At 35.4% G+C, this 20,644-nt stretch overlaps 1 protein-coding gene across 1 annotated transcript in view; it reads right to left on the reverse strand.

The window, feature by feature from the left end:
* Window positions 1-20,644, reverse strand: part of MMP16 (matrix metallopeptidase 16) — a 271,508-nt gene that overhangs the window by 37,109 nt on the left and 213,755 nt on the right. The window lies entirely within an intron of this gene.

Raw genomic sequence — 20,644 nt, forward strand, 5'->3', positions numbered from 1 at the left:
GGACATATTTTAGAAATTAGTTTTCAATAAATTACAATTCAGTATTTCACATTATTTCAAAATTTCATATTGAAGGACTTCAGTATGTATAAGGAGTGTTTCACTTGGAAAAGTTATATATTTGAGCTACATTAAGTATGTATCACAAAAATATTTTAGTTTTAATTCTTCTCTACTCTCCTTTCTCCAACTCCATTATAGATGTTAATAAGTGATTTATTAAATGTCTTTCTCAAGCTTTTGGCTAAGAATAGGTTACCCTGATTAAACTTCCTAGGATAAATCACTTTTTCATTTAGTTGGCTTGAATCATGTCCCCCACAAAACATATGCTTAAGTCTCATTCCATGTTCCTATGAGTGAGAGCTCATTTGTAAATCGGGCCTTTGAAGATAGAATCATTCAGGTGTGGACTCATTTGTGAACAGAATCTTCAAAGAACCCATTTAGATGAGACCAAATAGAACCACAGTGGGCCTTGATCCATATGACTAGAGTCCTTATAAGGCAGTGGAAATTCAGGTGCACACAGTCAGAGAAAGCCACAAGAGAAGACCAAGGAGACAGATCACCATGTGACAGAGACAGAGCAGCAAGCTAAAGAACCCCAAGGATTGTGGCTGGCCAGCATTAGACTGCTACAGATTCTGAGAGAAGGCATAAGTCTGCTAGGACCTTGATTTTGGACTTCTAGCATCAAAAACCTTTAGACGATAAATTTCTGTTTCTTAAGCCAACTGGCTTGTAGTATTTGTCATAGCAGCTCTGGCAAACTAAGACGCATATTCACACACATACTTACTCTCTTTCCTGAGGATTCTTGTATTTCAGGTAATATGATAAAAATGAATCTTATCCCACCTAAATCACTAAATCACTTTTCAAATATTAAAGTTTTCTCAGATACCTTTGAATAGTTGCAGTCTGTTTTGATAACCTTGTCTTCTCTACTAACCTCTCTTACTGGCATATAAAGAAAGAAGTAGCATAAATAATGACTCTGAGTTCATATCCTATTCTTGCTCTGTCCTATAAAACTGTGTCACCTTGTACTAGTTACCAAGTTATTTCAAACTAATATCCAAATCACAGCATGGTTAAATTTAAGGAATTTCTGAATATCTGGCACATAGTACCACTCAAAAATTTGGCTATTATAATTGTTAAAATTACATTGAGGAACAACCAGCAAGATGGCGGTGGGGTAAGGAGCTCCTAGAGTCAGCTCCTGCTACAGGGCAGTTAGTAAACACCCAGAGCTCTCTGGAGCTAGCTGAAGCACCTGTTTCCAGGCTCCAGGAGACCAGAAGAGCATTCTGCAACATCCTTGAAGGAATGGAAGAAGGAGACTGCCCATCTTCAGAGAAGATTTGTAAGTAGAGCGCTCCACACCACGGAGGCCAGTGCCCATCCTCCACTGGAGGCACAAGTCGCCTGGGGAGCTATTCTGTGGCTGGAATTGAAAGCTCCACTTCCCAAAAACAGGGGAGGAAGAAATGGTGGAGCACCAATTTCAGCTATTGATAAGTAAATTCAGTGGGCTAAAGTAAAATCCTAAGAACAGCTAAAGTGTGAACCTGTCCAAGCCAGAAAGAGGTCAGTAGCTGCTATCTTAACTCTGTGCCTGCCACAAGGGGAAGCGGGTCAGACTGAGTATCACAGTGCTGGTGGGGATCGGCTTCTTTCCATCCAGATCAGACTGCATCTCTAGCCTAAGCCCCAACCCCACCTACAGCAGAGAGGAAGCTGGGGGCCCTGTGCCAACGTCTCCAGGAAATTACCGGCCAAGCCACGGAGGCCGGTGATCATCCTACTTTGGCAGCACAGAGTGCCCAGGAGCTATTCTGTGGCTGAAATTTGAAGCTCAATTTCCCCAAAAAAGAGTAAGAGGAGATGGTTGGCCACCAATTTCAGCTACTGATTGGTGGATTCAGCTAGCTAGAATATAATCCTAAGAACAGATAGAGTATAAACCTGTCCAGGTTGGAAAGAGGCTGGTAGCTGATATTTTGACTCTGCCCCAGCATGAGGGGAAGCTGGGCTGACTGAAAATTACAGTGACATTAGGAACCAGTTTCTTTCACCCAGATCAGCCTGCAGTCCCAGCCTAAGCGTCAGCCCTGCCTCTGGCAGGTGGGCCCTGTACCAGCCTATCCAGGTAACTGCAGGTACACTTGGCTGGCACATAGTCAATAATTGGAAGTCTATTGGGGCAACCATGGTAATTTTGGACCTGCAATGTATAGACTGTTGCCGACACCTGCAGCTCCATCACTGCCCCAGTCAGGGGAGAAAAGGGAGTGAAGCTTCATCAGTCTGTCTGGGCAACTAGAGCCTAGGCTTGCACAACCTGGATTATTCCACATCGCTGTAACTCTGTCCCTATACCTGGCAAAGGAGAAAGTTAGGAGAAGCTTCATTGGTCTCTGGGGTAATGAGGGCAGCTTGAGCCTCCACAGCTTATAGCACCAGCTACATCCTTGGCTCCTACTGCACAATCAGCAAGGGAGAAAGGGCAGGAAGCTCTAAACTAAAGAGAAAAACTGCACCCAGAATAAATACTCTAGTAAGCCAGATGCCAAGACACCAACAAAAAATTACAATCCACACCAAGAAACAGGAAGCTATGACCCAGTTAAAGGAACACGATAAGCTTCCAGATGACATAAAGGAGTTGAGATAACTAATTGCAGATGTTCAAACAAATCTCCTTAATAAATTCAATGAGATGGCTAAAGAAACTAAGATATTAAGAAGATACTGGATGAGCACAAGGAAGAATCTGAAAGCTTACATGGAAAAATAGCAGATCTTATGGGAATTAAAGACATAATAAATGAAATAAAAAAAAACACACACATTAGAATCATATAATAGCATATTTGAGGAGGCAGAAGAAAGGACTGGTGAGCTTGAAGAAATGGCCTCCGAAAGTGAACATACAGAAGAACAGATGAAGAATGGAAAAAATTGAACAAAGTTTCAGGAAGCTAAATGACTGCAAAAGACGTGCAAACATATGTGTCACAGGTGTCCCAGAGGGGAAGGAGAGGGGAAAAGGGGCAGGGTGGGGGGGGAGGTATTTGAGGAAATAATGGTAGAAAATTTTCATACCCTATTGAAGGACATAGATATCTATGTCCAAGAAATACAATGTACTCCCATCCAAAAAAAAATCCAGACGGACAAGCTCTGAGACACATACTAATCAGAATGCCGAATACCAAAGATGAAGAGAGAATTGTGAGAACAGCAAAAGAAAAGCAATGCATAACATATAAGGGATACTCAATACGATTAATTGCTGATTTCTTACCAGAAACTATGAATACAAGAAGACAGTGGTGTGATATATTTAGGATGTTACAAGAAAGGAAATTCTATCCAAGATTCTTATGTCCAGCAAGATTGTCTTTCAAAGATGAAGGGAAGTTTAGAATATTCACAGATAAACAGAAACTGAGAGAATTTCTAACCAAGAGACCAGATTTTCAGGAAATTTAAAGGGTGTGTTGGAGCCTGAAAAGAAATGAAAGGAGAGAAAGGCCTAGAAGAGAGTCTAGAAATAAAGATTATATCAATAAAAGTAACTAAAGTATCAAAAGAGTGTGAAAATACAATAAAAGTAACTAAAGTATCAAAAGAGTGTGAAAATAAATATAACAGATAAAACTCAAATAATGAGGAATAAACTTAAACCAAAGATGTACAGCACTTGTATTCAGAAAACTGCAACTCAATGTTAAAAGAAATAAAAAAAGGCCTAAATAACTGGAAGAACATTCCAAGCTTACAGATTGAAAGACTAAATATTATTGAGATGTCAATTCTATTCAAACTGATATGTAGATTCAATGGAATTTCAATAAAAAGTCCACCAGCATTTTTTAAAAATTGAAAACATGATTATCAAATTTATTTGGAAGGGTAAGGGGTCATGAATAGCCAGAAACATCTTAAAAAGGAAAAGGGAACTTTCCTCTCTAGACTTTAAATTATATTACCTAGCTATAGTGGTAAAAACAGCATGGTACTGGCATAAAGACAGATACATAGACCAATGGAACCAAACTGATCATTCAGAAACAGACCCTGACATTGTAAGGTCAAGTGATTTTTGACTAGCCTGTCAAACCCATACAGCTTGGGTAGAACAGTCCATTCAACAAATGGTGCTGAAAGAATTGGATATCCATAACCAAAAGAAGGAAAGAGGACCCTTATCTCACACCTTATCAGAAATTGACTCAAAATGGATCAAAAACCTAAAAATAAAAGCAAGAACCACAAAGCTTCTGGAAGAAATTGTAGGAAAATATCTTCAAGACCTGGTGGTAGGTGGTGTATTCTTAAAGGAGATAAGAGAAGGACTGAGATGGACTACTGACATTTAATACATGTAGAAGTTTTAATTAGCTTTACTGTAAAAGTGTGGAAATGTATAGAGTGAATGGTAACAAATAGTGAGTAACAGCTAGTTTATAAATGGGGATGTGGCTGAAAATGGTAGTCCAGGTATGTAAATACCAATTGACAGAATGCTAGAGAATTATCTAGGAACTGAATAACACAGTAAACCAAGAGGTGGATGAGAATTGTGGCAGATGGTACAGATACAAGAATATCTTTTGTAGCTAGAGCAAATGTACATTACTATTGCAGGGTGGTGGGAATGTGGAGAAGCACGGGAAAGACACAACTGGAGTGACCCATTGGACTGTTGTTAGCAGTAATAATATAATATTCTTGCATCTATGCCAAAGATGTACTGTGTTGGTAATGTGGCAGTATGGAAAATGTGCGCCAAATGTACACTATGGACATAGTAACAGTTAGATGATATTATCTTATCTGTAACTAATGTTTCACCACAGTGTAGGGTGTTGTTTGAGAATCCTGCACATATGCTTGATTGTTTTATAAGTTTATAATTTCTGTCATAAAAAATACATTTAAAAAATAATAATATGGTGGGTTGGGGGAAAAATACACCAAATATAAGATAAGGACTATAATTAGTAGTAAGATTGTGACAATATTTTTTCATAATTTGTAACAAACATCTCATGACCATGCAAGGTGTTGGTGGAGAGTTGATGTATAGGACCCCTGTATGATGTTATGCATGCTTGCTTTGGAAGTTCACAACTTTTACTATACACTTATTGTTTATATATTTTCATATATAAATAATATAAAGATAATAATAATGGGCAGTTGGGAGAAAATACTTTGGTTAGTAGTAATATTTTGACAATGCTCTTTAATCATTAATTAAAAAGGTTTAACAACAGTGCAAGATATTGGTGGTAAGTTGAGGTGCAAGAGTCCTGTATGATTTTATATGTTTGTTTTGTAAGTTCACAACTATTACTGTACATTTATTGGTTATGTATGTTTATATATGAGTAGTATACTTCAATAAATTTTTTTAAAAAGTTAAAAAAAATTATATTGAAACTACTAACTCCACTTTTTGTATTTTCATTTCTGTTTAAGGTTGACACTTGTTCATTGTTTCCTCTTCAGAATTCAGTTATATCATGGCCCCAGCCCTGCACCTCTTGATAATATTCAAGCTACTGGGAAGCCTGAATTAATAAATGTTTTCATCCACAAATACCAGGTAGATTAAATTGATCTAAAAATTTGATCCAGGAAAATACATATGGGCATGAAGATCAGGAGATTATTGATAATAGAATGTGAGCAGGGGATATACTGGTCATTTATTTTTTAAAGCAAGTTTTCTAGCTACAGCAGTGGTTGTTAATTAGCTGTTAAAACCATGCCAATCTCCATATAAAATGCCTTTAAGGATTATAATCTATATGCAAAAATCATAAGTAAAATTGATAAATACCTACTAGAATCTGTTAAAGAAATAACTGACCATAATTATTTATGGAACATTGAAACAGAAATCTCTCTAAATTGAAGAATGGAAATAAATTGGGTGAAAAATCCTGGTTTATTTCCAGTTTTTCTCAGAGAAGACTCTACACTGCAGTAATCTCCCCACATATTGAGACTATCCCAGTGGCTCTTAGGTCAGACATATGCTGCCATTGGAAGATAGGAACACAGCCCACAACTTGCCACTCATAAGGGAAGAGATAAATTCCTACCTAAAGATAAGCATAGACAATCTGCAAAAGTTCAGAAATACATACAGAGCCATGGATGAATTCATGACTATTTCTCATCAACAGCAGCCTTGGCAGAGAGTAACATCAACTGTAGGAATTCAGGTTGCCCTTCTATTTGACTAATCCACAACTTTTCAGTTTATCAGAATGCAATGGTACAAATAATGTGGAAAGCATTCTGTCACAGAGGATGTGAACACTGTAGACTGCCATTTCAGAAACAGGGCTGGTGAGCAATACATAGAGAAAGGCTATTTAAAATGATATTTTGGTCTCTATGCTGCTTACAAGCAAAACATGCTATGGCAATATTATTTACAATTAAAGGCCCTCATTCCATCCAGATCTGATTGCACTCTTCATCTCCTTTCCCTGCTCTATTTTTCTTCATTGCATTCATCATCATTTTATACAAAACACACTTTCATTATTAATTATTCATTTTCTGTGCTCTAGAATGTAGCTCCATATTAGCAAGGATGCCTTCTTTTGTTAACTTACAGGCTCCCATTTCTAAGAGCCTTGCACATAGTAAAACCTCAATAAAATATTTCTTGAAAGAAAATAAAACTTCAGGAGGCAAGAATAAAACTGAAAAGCAAATGGTACTTTTAGAAGTCAAAAGCTTTCAAATTAATTTCGTTATATTTCCCCCTGTGGTCAAGAAGCTTTCCTGTTGAAAAAAAAGAAGTTATGTGGGAGTAACAAAAGAAAAAAAAAGAAAAAAGTATCTTGTTTTCACCCTTTCCAACAATATAAGTTTTGTTTTGACTTTATATGTGAAGAGAAAGAAAGAATAATAACCTCTGTGGAGCAGTGAATCTGTTGTCTGTCGTATAAATTATAGGCTTACGGTCACTGGCCTCTTTTTCACTACAGATCTTATAGAAGTGGACAGGGAGAGGATGGGATACACTAATAATTAAAACTAGGACATATTGCAAAGTCAACTTTTGAATAAGAAGTACTTAAAATTACCAAGTTTGAATCCCCATATAAACACTAAATATTTCACTTAAGAAACAAGCATTTATGGGTTTACAGAGAAGCTTATCTTTCCACGTAGCATGAGACACCGAAAGACCATTTTATTCACAAAGATAAGCCCACAGAGTACTATGCAGTGTACAGCATGAAGCAATAATGCTCAAGGGAAATTCAATTTACTTCTCTTCTATTTTCTTTAAAACTCTGGCTTATAATAGGCTCATCATTTGTGGAAAATTCTACAGAAAAACTGTCCTCCTATTGTCTGAATATGAAGATGATGTTATTGATTGATCAACTATCAGTTGAGGGTTCTTCCTTCAGGATTTTTAAAAAAGACAATTTGTAGAACTTGGTATAAATCTATGACTGTCTCACTTTCTCAAATTGAAATCTCCAATAGTCACCAGTTGTTCTTAGTCCTCTCTGCTACGTCTACTCTCTTCCTCTAGTCTTTCTCACTTCTGGAAAGTATCTCATATCTCTGTGTCTGGCTCTCATCACTTTTAACCACTGTGGCTTTCTGAAGAATGGCTTTTTCTATGCCCAGAACAGGCAAATTGCAAGGTAAACCTGGGTCAACTTGTGACAATGCAAGGAAAAAGACTAATGGAAGTGTGTCAAAATATCACAGAAGCTAAAGTGAAGGGCTTCTAAAATGACAAACTAGGGATATATTGACAATCAACAAGAAAATATGACTGCATTTGGTATAACACATTGAATAAATGAATCTATGAGTTGAGAAAGGGATAAAAACTTTATCACCAATGGAACCGGCTATTGCATCAACTCTTCATGCTGAACATTGGCAATCAAAAGGAAAAAAATTAAGTATTATTTATGCTTCCTTTTTAGGAGAAACTGAGGTTCATCCCCAGTTGATAGAAGAAAGCGTATTTTACAGAATGGTTACTAAGAGTTGCAGGGGAGAAAGAAGTAGAAAAACTACCATTTTGCAATTCCCAGTGAAAAACCTGGTCCAGGCAAAGATCATCACTGGATACTAAAATAATTTCACTAAGAGACCAAACGCAATGCATGAATAGTCATTGGATCCTATATTACAAGTGAAGTCTCATGATCAGTATATTTTGAAATGTTTTACCAAACAAACAGAAAATATGGCAAAACACTAACAGTTGTGAAATGTAGATATTAGGTATACACATGTTTATTCTTCCAACTTTTCTGTACTTTTGAAGATATTCATAATAAAACATCATAAAAGAAATATATACTAATTAAAATATAAACCAGGAAAATACACGAAGTAAGAAGAAATAGTTATACATTATGATATTGAAATACATCTGTCCTGTTTAGGTACATTTCTTTTTATTACATAAGGTAAAAGTCTACATATATACATTTTACTACTTAATATAGGTAAAAAGAACTATCTATATGAGAGAGGCTGAATGGATGGATCTGACAAGCATAATGCCATTCTGGGAAGCTTTCATTATCTTATCACAAGAGTTTACAAAAGCTGGCTTTTGTTATATAAATATTAGGGGAAAGGCTGTTCAAAGAGACCATTAGGATGTACTCTTTTACTAAGACAGTCATAAATGTCTGCAATGATTTTGTAGGCATGATTTCTCGGGGCTCATCAATCAAAGTTTGACCAGAAATAATTCTGGGATAAATGACGCAGCAGTACATCTCAATAGGTCAAATCATTTTAAATATTGCCTGAATTTTTGAAAAATGCTCAAAACACACACTCTCTACATAAAGAAAAGAAGTAACATATTAACAAGTGATTCTTCTAAACCATTTCTAAATTTACAATTCTGGAATGTCCCCTCCATGTCTTTAACTTTGATTCCCAAGAAGGAAACTTAAAATATTTTAAGAAAATGTACATTTATGTTTCAAAGGAAAGGGAAGTTGACATTTTTTGAATATCTGTTTACTCCTTGTGCTAAATTTACATGATACCTTTTACAGACTTCAAATGTAGAAAACAAAACCCTTTGTTTTTAGATGAACTTGCATGGAAAAATCTGGACACTAAAGGGTTTTATGATGTGTCAGCTACAGATCACTTTCTTAATTTTTATTACAGTCAGATATAGAGAAGACTGATTTAAAACAAAAATATAATTATTGATGCCTTTTCTTCTTCCATTCCTCTACATAAATTATGAATCATAAAGAAGTGATGCTACATTAAAAGTATGTCTCAGCCCTAGTATGGATAGACATGAGGAGTAAGTGTATGATGGATATGAGCTGATGTTTTTTCTTTTTTAGGTCTTCAAATATTTTCTCCTGTTTCTTCATGAATCTACCCCTGCTCAGAAACCATTTTACTAAAGAAAAGAACAATTTACAAAAAAACAAAACAAAACAAAAAACTTTATCAATGTACTATATTTAGGGAAACAAGCCACAAAGTCCAGATATGATGGTATCACACAGAACTTTGACATACCATATTTTGTTTTGTTTTCCTTCTTTGGTATCTGAGGATCTTAAATATTGGCAGGGTGACCTAAATTTCAATTCACAAATATAATTAATTGTTGAAAAGTATAAAAAGGTGTCCTTCCTCCCACTGCACTTACAGTTCTGAATTAAAAAATGAACATGATGTGTGTGCTCTTTAAGAGTTTATATTCTGTCTGGAGAGCAAAGAGAAGCAAAAACTTATTTTTTAAAATGCTGTGTGAAATGTTAATATTGCTGCCTGGATAAAATGGGAACTACCATTTAGTGACTATAATGAGCCAGAAAACAGCTGTGTCATTAGTACACCTATCAAGAATTACCATCCCTTTATTATTTGGCCTGAAGAGAGTCTCTCATTTACAATAAAAACCATGTTCTTGCTCAGTAAAGTGTTAAGGCTATTTTTACTCAAGGTACATAGGGCAGTATATTCAATTTCGTTTTTAACCACCCAATCTAAAGTTGTCCCTTCAGTCTCTTTCAATCTCTAGGTTTTATTTTCTTCATAATGCCTATTGTTCTCTGAAATTATCTCATTTATTTGTCCACCTGCCTCTCATAAAGTCTGCACCTCATCTGTCTTATTAAAGCTTTGTATTTTTCAGCCATGGAACATTGCCTAGCACTATTTGCTGAATGAGTGTTCAGAACAGGACGGGAAAGGCAGAGCCAATGACAGAGAGGTACAGGTAAGCAAAGCTTTTGCTGAGCCTGGAAGCAAGCGGGGTGTGTATGTGGAGGGGTGGGTAAGAGCTGGTAGGTCAGCATTCAGCTCAAGGATCCTCACAAAAGGTCTTCCTTAAGTTCTCCTTTCTGAGCTGTCCACAGCATCTAAGTCATTGTGTGGAAATTATCATTTGCGGGTCTGTTTCTATGACATGTTCTCTATCCCAGGAGCACCATTATCATTCTTTGCTTTCTCATTTTTTTAAAGACTCAGTTCAGACTTCACCTCCTCCAGGGATACTTACCTGAAACTATGCCTCCTAATCCCCAAGGGCTCTTCTTGCCTTTTAGGTGACCCTCTGTTTATTCCAAAGTATCCTGTACCTCATGTGCTATTGGTGGTTGTGCCATGAATTTATCACACAGTCATATTTAAGGGATGGGAAAGGGAGATGTTCTGGACAGGACCAGGATGCAGGAAGAATCAAAGGGCCCAGCTAGGGTTTATAGGGTTTTTCAGCTTTGTATTCAATCAGACATATTCTTTTCCCCAGACTTCAGACAACACAAAAGGAAACTCATTTGACTGAAAGAATGTAGAAAGTAGAGAAGACCATCAGCACTACGACAATAGGGTGAACACAAAAAGTCATTAATTAATAGACCCCAATTAAAAGCCCTGAGCAAATGAAAGGAGAAGGCAGGTGGGATGCCCTCAGGGAGGAAATATACCAGAGGGAAAGATTTTTTTTTCCTTCAAAGGGACGCAAACTCACTTGTCAACAAATTAGGTGGTATGGGCTATGTTGAATTAGATGTTTGTTCCCAAGAGGTAAGGCAGATGGGGCAGAGAATTCCCAAGAAATTACAAAGCAAAAAAGCCTGAAAGATTCCGAAGTGACTTTGTTTCAGAGTTCAGGAGCAATTGTTGCCATAACAGGAGAGACTAATCCTCATTATCATTACCTAATTGGTTTATGCTAATATACTCTTGAAAACATTCCTTCTGTTGCCACTGTTTTGCTGTGGTCTATTTACTTAAATACCGAGTTGAAAAGGTAACTGCCCTTCCTTGCACTCAAAGTAAGTCCTCAAAAAACAACTTGATTTACAGTAAAATAGTGAAGTTCTAAGACCATCCCAGGGGATGTCAGATTAATAGTCATTAGCTAATGGAAAGTATTTGTGATACTGACTTGTTTCTATTGGATAAATTCTTATTTTGTCTACTATTTGCTTACTGTTGAAGGAAAAAAAAAGAAACTTTTCCCAAATAAAAGTAAGTAAATAAATTTCCTAGTCATCCATTAAAAATGGGAGACTTGAACAAATATGGAGATGTGGTGAAACAATTTTTGAAAATTTTCTGTGCAACTAGGGCAGATGACCAATTAAATAAAACTGATGCATAAGACTTGATGTTTTGTGAACATATAGAAACCTAGCATAGAATAGGATTCATTTTTGCATAAAAGAGACATGTCTCTTTGACTTCACTGGAAGATTAATAAATTAAGAGGTCTTTCAGAAGCCTTTGAGGGTGAGGAAAGATGGTGTTGACTGATCTTTCAAAGGTAAACATCAGGGTTATTGTAGAAAAGGAAGTTCACTCACATGACACCAGAAGGACAGCACAAAAAAACAAGGTTCCATCATTCTGAGGGTGTTGGTGGGCAAGAGAAGACCAGGCCTTGGAGGAGAAGAATTAAGATTAAAGACCAGGAAAAAATTCAAGCAGTAGGTGCTGGGGATGGATGCACCATGATGGTGGAGTGGTAACTAAAGAGAAAGAGTAACTAAAGAGCAAAGCTAGGAAGCAACAGCACAGATGTGCGATGTTGCATGGACAGGTGGTAGCTTGGTGGGACATCCAAGAACAAAACTGATAAAACAGAATATAAAAAGGAGGATATAAAATAAAGGAGTAAAAATTGGGGAAAGTAAAGTAAAAATAAATGTCAAATCAGAGGGGTTTGTGCAGCACTGCACTATGCTTAAGGGGCAAATGTTTACTTGGTTAAGAAAAAAAGCACTAGTGAGTTCAAGAGGGAAGCACATCGTTACAGAGACTTGAGGAAAGAAGAGATTTACATAAGAAGTAGTCAATGCGAAATAATGAAAGGCACACATACATCCCAGAATAAGGAAGTCTTTTGAATAAAACAATATTGCAGATAATACAGAATTATTACTAGGTTCAAAGGTTTAAAAAAGTGTAAACTATTTATAAAGGTGAAAAAATTCTTCCTGGCTCAAACACCTGGATTTCAAATGTTAAACTATGCTCATTACATGATGGGGGATAGAGTCCAAAGTTAAGTGCACTTGAGAATGTTAATTCTATCCGTACCTCTTCATGAGGACTCAAATTCTCATGGAAATGAGGATAGGAAACCAGCTTATTTAGTTTACCAATTTAATATTATTCTGTCTTCTGCTTATATAGGAAGGGAGAAATAAATTCCTACTTATCTTTTTTGCATAGTTTCAGAGCTTTTCAACTTTTCTTAATTCTTATTCTATGGTTAAAGAAAAAAATAATTTACAATTGTAGTTACTTTTATGGTCATCATGAATATAGATGTATCTCACTTTATGCCACATATCCATTCCTGAAAAGTTGGTTATCAATTATTGTACAAAACAAATATAACAGGGGGTTAATATTTAAAGGAATAACATTAATGAAAGGAACAATTTTAAATTAATTTTATAAATTTACGTAAATTTCTCAAAATTTAACACTGTTTTTTAAAGTCAGATACTTATGGTTCAGATTTTTGTAAAAAATTGGGCTACTTTCAACCATTATTTTCTAAAATGACATCTGTGTTAATAAGTTATCGTAAACATAAATTGAGTTTGGTGCTATATGGTTCAGCTTACTGATCCTCTGGTGCTCAGATTCATTAGCAAAATTTGTCAACTGCTTGACAATTCTGAAAAATTATTTGTATTTTACTGATTATGACTAAAAATGTGTCTACCCCCAATATCTTTATATAGCTCTACAAAATATACATTATCTCATTGAAATCCAAAGGTGATGTTGAGGGCCTTGGGTAATTCTGAAATAACTTGCGTGGTATGAATATTTCTCATGTATGTGATATAGTTCATACAAACTTAGTCTTATTATCAATTATTATTCTTTTCTGTATATATTTGGGTACAACCCATCAAGCTAAATTAAAAAAAAGGAAGCCATATTGTTTCTGGAAAATCTTGGAAATGGAAAGTCTTAGCTTCCTTTTTTCCATTAAATTTCCAAAATGCATATTTTACCTATAGTAACTTTGTTTTGGGGCTCAGTGAACATTATTTAATTTCATACTTGATTTCTGCTGTTTTATTTTTTTATGATTATCAGCACACAATCATAATTAAACAAAATAGCCTTTCTTATAATAGGAAAACTAGATTTTATCAACTGTCAATGATTAATAAAGAATGTAGATCACTTATTGCTTTGCAATATTTTTATGCTGTCATTCATTTTTGTAGAATGATTTTTTTTTTTTTTAATATATGACCAACATCTACTTTTTCCCCCAGAAAATCTTCACAGATTTTTTTTCATCCTTAATCAAGTTCTGTCATAACTATTTCCAACTAGGAGAAATAGTGGAAATTATGACTTTGAATGCAAAGTACGTGAAGGAAAGTGAGGCCAGGGCACTTAAATTTAATAGCTTTATGCATATTGTTATGGTTCAGTTCATCCCTCTGCATAGTCTCACACCATTGCCTCCGAAGCTATAGAGGGGAGAAAACTATATTTTAACCTGTGCCAAAGGAAAAACAAATGAGAAGGTGGGGTGGCAGCATTATGACTAAATCATAAATATACTGTGTTTAAGAAATTCTTTTAACTCATAATCCCATTATAACACAGATAAATTCTACTTTAGCTCTTATTAACAGTCCAAATGTATGATTTCAGAATTTTTAAAAAGTAATTAATTTATATATTCCATGAAACTATAAAATATTTAAAAATAATTCCGTAGACCTATGCAGCCCAATATGGTAGCCACTAGCCTGATGTTGCTGTTTAAACTAATTAAGTATCAGGTCCTCTGTTGCACGAGGCACATTTTAAGTGCTCACCAGCTACATGTGGTTAGTGCTACTATACTGGACAGAACATCTACAGAGCATTTCCAGTACTAAAGCAAGACTGCTTCCGTAAATTACATTTTAGTCTTTGATGGGTGTTAAGATTTTTTTTTCCCCAACCTGATTTGTTTTAAACCTCCTGCATTGCTAATAAAACATATTCCTAAATGCAGCACTGTCCAAGACCATGAGAAAATGTTGACTGAGTGAGATATCCTAGGAAACCAGTGAGCCAAGAGCCTATTTTAAGCAAAAACACTATTAACTATTGATCAAGAACTTGGAATATTTCTACAAATCTGCTGATACAGCAAGTTGAAATGTTAATTGTGGTCTCATAAGTAGAGACATGATTACAACTCAAAGATTTTTATTTTTTAAGAATCTGAGCAAAAACTTATAGCTATTTAGCTATAATTCTAACTGCAATGTTCTGTCCTCATAGCTTTGCATTGCTAGTTCCTTCTTAATATTTAAACCTCAGCTAAAACGTCACTTCTTTGGAAAGACCCTTCTGGACTACCTCAAGTAGCCACCTTCCTACCTGTCTCAATTCCTAGCTTCTCTCACACTACCGTGTCATTTTCATCACTGCATTTATTGATGCCTTATATGCTTACATATACTTACTTGCTTTTTGACTGTCCTTTCTTCCCTGGAAATAAGTTTGTGCTAGGAAAGGGAGTTTGTGGTATTCACTGTGGTATCCCCAGATCCTAGAAGGCTGCCAGGCAAAAGCAAGCACCTTATAAATATTTACTGCATGAATAAATCAATGAATGCATTGGACAAGAAGTGGAAATTAAATTTATTCATGGTGTAAAAATGCTCTTTTGAAACATAAAGGCATATTTAAATAAAAAAATAATTTTCATTTATCACTGTGATGGTTAAGTTTATGTGTCAACTTGGCCGGTTTATGGTGCCCAGCTATTTGGTCAAATAAGCACTGGCCTCATTTGCTACTCTAAGGTCATTTCAGGACTTAAATTATTAATAAGTTGATTGCCATCTACGGTTGATTTCATCTACATGGCTGAGGAGATTGCTGTCAACAATGAGAGAAGTCTCATCTAATCAGCTGAAGGTTTTAAAAGGAGAAGTGATGATTTCAGAAATCAGAAGAGAGAAGTTCCATCTCTACTCCAGCAGTCAGCTTCTCCTGGGGAATTCACTGAAAACCTTCATCAGAGTTCCCAGTGTGCAGGCTGTCCTATGGAGTTTGGACTTGTGCTTTCCTACCTATATTCACAAGAGACAATTCTCATAAAAAAATCTCATAATAAACACCTGTCAGTCTGTTTCCCTAGAGAACCTTGACTACTACACTCACCAATCTCATCTCTGCCATTAATATTCTCCTAACTTTGTATTAGGAATATAACTACAAATTTACATATTGTACACATAAATTTATGTATATGAAAGTTAAATAAGAAGTTAGCCTACAATAGGTGAAATTGGCCATATTTAGCAGAAACTCACCCAAGAGATGACTGGTATCTATCTCTTGGTGAGTCTTGGGATGCACATGAGTCTACTAAAGAATAGCAAGGGAATTTAAGTCTCAGGTCCTAGGTATTCTAAAGAAATTGAGTATAAATGCAAGTTTTAAAAATGGGCAATTTAGACTACACATTGTCTAGAAAAGAGGATACACAAAACAAATTCTGGTCAGGGGAGTGGATTGACTGAAAACTTAGTTGCTGGCTCTAAGAATGACCTTAATAATTGCGTAACTGCTTCAGAAGCAGCCTTCTGTTTACAATCTGGCTTATCATGTAGAATTTCCTTGAGCATGAATCATGTTTTTCCTTGTGATAATTACAATTCTCACTTGAATATTGATGAAACTGCCATTTTAGCTCAGGCATCAGCCAGTGTTTTGTGGTTTTGGTGTGATGAGTGAATCCTTTTGAGCTTGGACCACTGAGGTAGTCCAGCTTAAAACCCAAGGACTAGACCTTGAAACTGTGAATCTCATCACTAAATAATAGTTGACAGGTCATTTTTAACATCTCAAAGTATAATGCAATTTTGATTTACACTGCCTTAAATTTTCTTCTATAACTAGATTTTGGTTGTTCTCTGCATTTCTTTACAAATTGATTTTAACACAAAAGTAAAAAAAAAAAAGCAATAAAAAATAACACATGTTGATATTTTCCAATAACTTCCAAGTAACATTTTTAATAGTATAAGTGACATTATTTTAGGCCTCCCCTGGATATGTAGATTACAAAGACTGAAGTGTACTTTGTTTCAGGACTGTGGGTTACAGCTGAACACAGAAGACAAACTTACATGGCATTTTTTCCTTTTATTTTCATGTATATACTGGCAATTTAAATGTGCTATGAATGTTTTATGTTTGAAATGCATAATTAAAGACCTTTAAGAAAACAGTCTCTACATGCTATATCAGAGTTTGCCCAAAACCCACACTGAATTCTCCTAACATTTATTTAGAATAAGGTGGGTCTGTCTTGGGGCTAGACCAAGGTAGAGTGTATTACTGGAAATAACAGAAAGAACCATTTATTTAATGCATAACATAACCACATAATGTGGGCTGCTGGGGCAGCAGGATAGTATATTTTTAATGTGGGATAATTATATTCACTTCTTTTTCACAAACATGCTTTAGCTCTAAAATAACTGTTCTATGGCCTTTTCTTCTACATAACCCAAAAGACGCTTTGCATATAACAGATAAATACTGATAACCATAGATTCCACTGACAAAAATTATCACTAACAAAAATAATTTTTAAGACTGTTTTTGTATTATTGTCAATTTATAGGCAATATTTACAAAGAAACTAATTTAATTATGTGAAACTGTTCATAATAATTAAAAGAATGAACTAATAACAAAGTTAACTAATGATATTGCTAATTGATTTTTAATCAGCATTGTCTTTTAATGCGAAATAGAATAGGTAAAACATGAGGTAACCAAGAGAAATAGGTTATTTCTCCCTCCTTTTAGGTTTTAGCTCTCCTCTAGTTTATATAGCACAGATCCAGAGTAAAAAGTTCTCTTTATTTTTAATAATTTAACAAATACTTTACAACATATTTATGACACTGCAATACACGGCTATCAAAGAAATGAAAGATACAGATATTGACCAGCAGCATATCTCAAAAGAAGTTATGTCTTCTTTTCCTTCATCCAATACTTCAGAAACCTAATTTCAGACTGAAATACCAGCAGTAGGAAAGTTTGTCCATTTTCTTTCCAGGACTCATGAAAACTGTTAGTTCCTTGTACTGCAGCAACAGTTAATTGGTTTTACTTGCTGGGTTAGGCAAAGCCTCTCTGTACCAACATGAAAAAGACCAACAGAGACTGCTTGTCAAAAGGATTTCAGTTTTCTTTCCCTGCCCTTCCTAACCACTTTCAAAGGCTTATTTCATTCCTAGTGGTTTCCATATTATTAATGCATATAGCTTGTAACTGTAATTCAGGGTGGGCCACATGGTTTCAAAATTATAGACAGAGTTGATTAGGTACAAATAAAAGGCAGAGCTCCACAGATTTTACAGCACATTAATATTTTACTACTGGCAATGGTTAGTGGTATGGACAAAAAGAAGGCAGTGATTTGCTGAAAGGCATTATAAAAAAAGCTCCATTAATTGTGCCTTGAAAAATTTGCAAGTTTATTATTATTACAGCTACAAATAAACTGAAATGTCCAGAAATTTGCTTTTCTTTTTTAAATTTCTTTTTGATCCCAACACAAGTCAAAATGGCATAGGTAGGGCATACTGACTGAGAGCTCGGGGTTCTGCTTGTCATTTTAGCTTCTTTCTGGTTTAGGCCTTCTGTGAATTTACGGTAAGTTGCTTCTATGAATCTTAGCTTCCATATCCGTACAGTGGGGAAAGGATATTTAAGTACCTTCCTGTTTAGGCACAGAGTACATTGTAGGGGAAATGGGGGGCATCTGCAAGTTTTCAAGTCTGCTTAAACTTAACTAGAAAATTCACAGGACCCACCTATGCTATTTACAAATATTTGAAAGATAAACAAACAAAATTCTCTTGATTAATGACTGCTGTTTTTGTAAGGTGATTTCTATTGCTTTCATTAAAAATAAAAAACAAACAGAAAACAACACACCTCAAATCTGTGTACAGTCCTGAAGCATGAATCCACGGCCATCCCTGAAAGTTTCGTCCTGAACAACTTCGTCAAGTTACTAGTTGAGCATTCAAAAAGACTTCCCAAATCACTGATTAATAAGAATGCATTCATTTAATAAATACTTATTTTTCAGGGATAAGCACTATGGTAGTAAATAAGAGAGTGATAAAATCAACTGCAAATTTTTTTCCTCTTTATTTTCTTTTAAATGTTACATTCAAATCAACCACAAATTATTCAAACTTTAAGCAAAAGGTTTTGAAACATTAAATATTGCTATTCCTGAAATACAGCTAAAGGAAAAATAGTCAAAGTGTTGTTTGTTTACATTGTTGTGCAATATCTATTGTACAGATATATAATTATATATTCACAATGCTAAAATAAAGACAACTTGAAAAAAGAAATTTAAGTTAGGCACAAACTTATATGACTTATATCCTAATTTAAATTAACATGAGGTAAGTTTTAGTGACCACTTATCCCAGTTATTAGTAAAATTTATAAAGTTTCATGGAAGATCCAAAGATCCTATGGGGATATTATGGAAAAATAAGTTAAATCACAGTATTACTCTGCAGAAATGAAAAAAAGAAATAAAAAAAAAAGCTGGCCTCAAGAGTTTTAGATAATAGATTGTGGACCTATCATCATAGCCTCAAAAATAAAAACTTAATAAACGACATACTTGGCCATACTGTATTAAAATGAAATTCACATTTCAGTGTCCTTATTTCAAATTAAAATATTGATGGCAATGACATTATTTTAAACATAACTGACGATTTCAATTTCTGCTGTTTTGATTCTTTAGAGGATGGGCTGCCAATTTTGCTTTTTGTCTTTTGGTGTTTTGCAAATGAACAAGAAATAGAACTATTTAAAAAACATGAAAGTTAAATTCTTGGTCTTTCTTCTGAGGCCTTAGGCATATAATTTACTGCAGGGATGAGTGTACTATTCCAGAGACATCCCCTGTCAGGGAGATTGATGAGATACCTTCTCAACAACGTTTCTGAAAGGCTGATGGAATTTATAAATATGCAACCCTCACATGGAAGTCACACCCTCTTCCAGCAAGTATTGTAAAAATGGAGCTATATGAGTGCATGTGTTTTAATTCTTTTCAGGTTTACAGCCAGACTCATTTCATCATTGGAAACATGAAAAAACATCCTTAGAGAAATTATAATATTGACGACACTAAAAGTGATCATATTATTTCTTTATTTTTTAAAAAGATTTATTTATCCTCCCCCCCCGCCAATTGTATATTCTCTGTGTCCATTCACTGCGTGTTCTTATGTGTCTGCTTGTATTCTCATTAGGTGGTTCCAGGAAACGATCCTGGTACCTTCCGGAGTGGGAGAGAGGCGATCATTCTCTTGCGCCACCTCAGCTCCCTGATCTGCTGCGTCCTTTGTTCTGCTCTGTGTCTCTTTTTGTTGCATCATCTTGCTGCGCCAGCTCTCCATGTGGGCCAACACTCCTGAGCAGGGTGACTCTCCTGTATGAGGCAGTGCTCCTGCATGGGCTAGCTCACCACATGGGCCAGCTTGCCTTCACCAGGAGGCCCTGGGCATCGAACCCTGAACCTCCTATATGGTACACAGGAGTCCAATTGCTTGAGCTACATCCACTTCCCCATATTGTTTATTAAAGTCCAGTGCAGAGATTGCCCCTCAATCTCTGCAATTTGAACCTACAGCCTCTGCAGTACAATTTTAATGCAAGAGTAGACATTACTGCATTAAAATCTCCTTTCCTCATATTGGTTCTAGTTCTTTCTGTATTTTGCTTCATTGTGAAATGGGTAATAGTGTTTCTTATTTGCCCCATTTGACAAGTGTGCTGTCTGTAATCCAAAGACTGAGATTCTCATCAACTTAACAATATCGTGGCATGAAAACCCAGGTCTCCTGACTCTTACTCGAGATTTCTTTTCAACAGAATATGCTCTTTCTCTTATAAAAAAGTAATGTAAGAGCTCAATGTCATTTTAAGCATCTCTTCCTTCAGAAAGTCTTCCCTGATCTTAATTAAGCATCTCTTCCTTCAGAAAAGTCTTCCCTGATCTTAATTAAGCATCTCTTCCTTCAGAAAAGTC

Source organism: Dasypus novemcinctus, chromosome 14, assembly GCF_030445035.2.
Source record: "Dasypus novemcinctus isolate mDasNov1 chromosome 14, mDasNov1.1.hap2, whole genome shotgun sequence".
In the NCBI taxonomy this organism is placed as follows: domain Eukaryota; kingdom Metazoa; phylum Chordata; class Mammalia; order Cingulata; family Dasypodidae; genus Dasypus; species Dasypus novemcinctus.